Genomic DNA, 5000 nt, shown 5'->3' on the forward strand with positions numbered 1-5000 from the left:
AGAAGAAGAAGAAAAGAAGAAGAAGGAGAAGAAGAAGTAGAAAATAATAAGTGGCCCAACAAGAATCTTAAGACGAAAAAAGAAGAAAATAAAGAAAAACTGATAAAAGGAATATAATTGGAAGGGAATATGAGAGATACTGATACTGATGCTGATGCTGATGCTGATCCTGATACTGATACTGATGCTGATACTGATACTGATGCTGATACTGATGCTGATGCTGATGCTGATACTGATGCTGATGCTGATACTGATACTGATACTGATGCTGATGCTGATACTGATGCTGATACTGATGCTGATGCTGATGCTGATCCTGATGCTGATACTGATGCTGATGCTGATGCTGATACTGATGCTGATACTGATACTGATGCTGATGCTGATGCTGATACTGATGCTGATGCTGATGCTGATACTGATGCTGATGCTGATGCTGATACTGATACTGATGCTGATACTGATGCTGATATTGATACTGATGATGATACTGATACTGATACTGATCCTGATGCTGATGCTGATGCTGATACTGATACTGATGCTGATACTGATACTGATACTGATACTGATGCTGATGCTGATACTGATACTGATGCTGATACTGATGCTGATACTGATGCTGATGCTGATACTGATGCTGATACTGATACTGATGCTAATGCTGATACTGATACTGATGCTGATACTGATACTGATGCTGATACTGATGCTGATACTGATGCTGATACTGATGCTGATGCTAATGCTGATGCTGATACTGATACTGATGCTGATACTGATCCTGATACTGATACTGATGCTGATGCTGATGCTGATACTGATACTGATACTGATACTGATGCTGATGCTGCTACTGATACTGATACTGATACATTTATTGGCCAAAATAATTATACATTACAAAATAAAATGAAAATAGAATGGTAGGGGTAGCTAGGTCTGTTGAGTAACCAGCAATCACAACGCCAACGAAGGCAAAGCGGGCCTACTCTGACAACAATTACAACTAACTAAATGTAGCAATAATTACAACTCACTAAATATGAATCATTACTAACTACATGATCTACAAATAGATTTCCTTTATTTTGTTCTTAAATACATTACATGAAGGGCTGTCTTTTACATTTTGCGGAAGTTGATTCCAGTGTTTTGCTCCTCTGTAGGATAAGAATCTTTGAGCATGCGAAGTTCTGCATGATGGTAAAATTAGGTTATTTGTTCTACGGGAATGAAAAGTATTTGGCATAAAATGAAAACCACAATCAGGCTGAAAAGTACGAGTATGAAGGCATTTATACATGAAGACATAAGTTTGCAAAGCTGTTATGTTATGCAGTGTTAACAAATTAAAGTTATGAAATAAAGGTTGCGTGAGAGCGTATCTATTGCTGCCAGACATGACACGTAACATTTTTTTCTGGGTAATGAACAGGGTTTCCAGGTAGGTGCTATTCGCTCCTCCACAAATTGCACAGCAGTACATGAGAGAGAGAGAGAGAGAGAGAGAGAGAGAGAGAGAGAGAGAGAGAGAGAGAGAGAGAGAGAGAGAGAGAGAGAGGAAAATAGGAAAATGAGACGAATAAGAGAAAGTGGAATAGATATTAGTAGCAAATCGAGGAGGAAGGAGGAGGAGGAGGAGGAGGAGGAGGAGGAGGAGGAGGAGGAGGAGGAGGAGGAGGAGGAGGAAAGGGAAATAGTTACATTAATGAGTGAAGTAAGCTCTGCCTCACAGCTTGAAATTAAGCTCGTAAAGTCTTAATGTGCCTGCGAGAAGAGGAGGAGGAGGAGGAGGAGGAGGAGGAGGAGGAGGAGGAAGAAGAAGAAGAAGAAGATGAAGAAGAGGTGGTATTATAGTTCACAAGATTCCTCTCATTGTTCGTAAATTTCATCGTAATTTGAAGTGACAAAGACCCTTGTTTGTTTCTGTAAAGGTGTGAGGAGGAGGAAGAGGAGGAGGAGGAGGAGGAGGAGGAGGAGGAGGAGGAGGAGGAGGAGGAGGAGGAGGAGGAGAAACGAGAGGAGAAAGAAGCTTACAAAGGATTACGGAGACTCTACAAAATAGCAACAAACTTTACAATCTTCACGAGGCCGCTTAGAGTTTTTATTAATCTAAACTGAACCATTATGAAGTAAAGAGACTGGACGACTAAATATCTTTCCCTCCCACTCGTGTCTCTTTAAGCTGCCCGCCTGGGGAGGAAACCGACATTAATTAATTCTTTCACTGGTAAATGTAACACGCCATAGCATTTAAAGAAAGGGGTGTTATCTTTGTAATTCCCTCAGTACCGGGACGCATTTCTACCTTGAGTTTTGGTTGTGATTAGACGAATTTATTGACATTAGGAAGGGTCTATGGAGGAGAGATGAATGGCTAAAGTCTTCGCTATTTTAATCCACACATAAGTTTCTGAAGCTGTGTAAAACCATCAAATAAGCAGAATGAATAGGAGAACGCGTCATGTTACTGAAGGAGTTAAGCATCTACAAGAACAAAGAGGGTAAAGAAGAGTTGACTTTGGAGTTATTAGCAAGTATAATGTTTGGCATCAGCTTTAAAACGACAAGAAATGTTGAGAGTCACTAATCAACCCATTCACTTACATATGCAACACTTGACAACATTTTAAGCACGTTTTCTAGTCTTTAGAAGCATCAACAGAATAGATTTTGGAGTTATAAGCAAGTATAATGTTTAGAATTAGTTGTAAGACCACAAGAAATACAGAAATACATTGATTAGCTATTTCACTGTTTAACCCTTCAATACTGGGACACATTTTTGTCTTGAGATTTGTGTACGATTAGACCATTTCATTGACATTAGGAAGAATCTATGGAGGTCAGAAGATTAATGGTCACAGTCTTCACTATTTTAATCCCCTACATAAGTTTCTGAAGCTGTATAAAATCACCAAATAGTAACCGGAATCAATATGGAAACGCGTCATGGTACTGAAGGGGCTAACTCCTGGTGTGGTGTCCTTGTTACCATCTACAAGAAAGAAAAGTGTAAAATAAGAATAGATATTGTAGTTTCTAGCCTGGATTTTTTCATGTAAGATGGGAAAGCTGACCAAGGACAACAAAAAGAATTAAAAAAAAAAGCCCACTTAAAAAGGGTAAATGAAAAAAAGCCCAATAATGTTTGTCAAAGGCTGTAGAACTGAAGAAATGTGTAAGAGTGGCTAAGGAAAGATGTGCCGGGTAGAAGGGAAAGATTTGAAGTGTTTGTGTAGATTCCGTGATGTTACAGGACTCCACACCGTCAGCCAGCAGAGAGACTTGCCAATCACCGCTCGTCTTTGTGGCCTTTGGAAATAATGCTGATGAGGGACTAAGGAGTTTAACAATGTGTAATTTTGTCTGGTCACCAATTAACGATACGGAATTTTGTCTCTTCACCAGTTAATGATGCGGAATTTTGTCTGGTCACCAATTAATGATACGGAATTTTGTCTCTTCACCAGTTAATGATGCGGAATTTTGTCTGGTCACCAATTAATGATACGGAATTTTGTCTGGTCACCAATTAATGATACGGAATTTTGTCTCCTCACCAATTAGTGATGCGGAATTTTGTCTGGTCACCAATTAATGATGCGGAATTTTGTCTGGTCACCAATTATGATACGGAATTTTGTTTGATCACCAATTAATGATGCGGAATTTTGTCTGGTCACTAATTAATGATACGGAATTTTGTCTGGTCACCAATTTATGATGCGGAATTTTGTCTGGTCACCAATTAATGATGAGGAATTTTGTCTGGTCACCAATTAATGATGCGGAATTTTGACTGGTCACCAATTAATGATGCGGAATTTTGTCTGGTCACCAATTAATGATGCGGAATTTTGTCTGGTCACCAATTAATGATGCGGAATTTTGTCTGGTCACCAATTAATGATGCGGAATTTTGACTGATCACCAATTAATGATGCGGAATTTTGTCTGGTCACCAATTAATGATACGGAATTTTGTCTGGTCACCAATTAATGATGCGGAATTTTGTCTGGTCACCAATTAATGATGCGGAATTTTGTCTGGTCACCAATTAATGATGCGGAATTTTGTCTGGTCACCAATTAATGATGCGGAATTTTGTCTGGTCACCAATTAATGATGCGGAATTTTGTTTGGTCACCAATTAATGATGAGGAATTTTGTCTGGTCACCAATTAATGATGCGGAATTTTGACTGGTCACCAATTAATGATGCGGAATTTTGTCTGGTCACCAATTAATGATGCGGAATTTTGTCTGGTCACTAATTAATGATGCGGAATTTTGTCTGGTCACCAATTAATGATGCGGAATTTTGTTTGGTCACCAATTAATGATGAGGAATTTTGTCTGGTCACCAATTAATGATGCGGAATTTTGTCTGGTCACCAGTTAATGATGCGGAATTTTGTCTGGTCACCAATTAATGATGCGAAATTTTGTCTAGTCACCAATTAATGATGAGGAATTTTGTCTGGTCACCAATTAATGATGCGGAATTTTGTCTGGTCACCAATTAATGATGCGGAATTTTGTCTGGTCACCAATTAATGATACGGAATTTTGTCTCGTCACCAATTAATGATGAGGAATTTTGTCTGGTCACCAATTAATGATGAGGAATTTTGTCTGGTCACCAATTAATGATGCGGAATTTTGTCTCGTCACCAATTAATGATACGGAATTTTGTCTGGTCACCAATTAATGATGAGGAATTTTGTCTGGTCACCAATTAATGATGCGGAATTTTGTCTCATCACCAGTTAATGATGCGGAATTTGTCTGGTCACCAATTAATGATACGGAATTTTGTCTGGTCACCAATTAATGATGCAGAATTTTGTCTGGTCACCAATTAATGATACGGAATTTTGTCTGGTCACCAATTAATGATGCGGAATTTTGTCTGGTCACCAATTAATGATACGGAATTTTGTTTGATCACCAATTAATGATGCGGAATTTTGTATGGTCACCAATTAA

General features: G+C 38.6%; 1 protein-coding gene across 3 annotated transcripts in view; it reads left to right on the top strand.

Moving 5' to 3' along the window:
- Positions 1 to 5000, top strand: part of LOC123520034 (tumor protein p53-inducible protein 11-like) — a 273982-nt gene that overhangs the window by 19536 nt on the left and 249446 nt on the right. The gene's annotated exons all lie outside the window — the stretch shown is intronic.

This window comes from Portunus trituberculatus, chromosome 46 (genome assembly GCF_017591435.1).
Source record: "Portunus trituberculatus isolate SZX2019 chromosome 46, ASM1759143v1, whole genome shotgun sequence".
NCBI lineage: Eukaryota > Metazoa > Arthropoda > Malacostraca > Decapoda > Portunidae > Portunus > Portunus trituberculatus.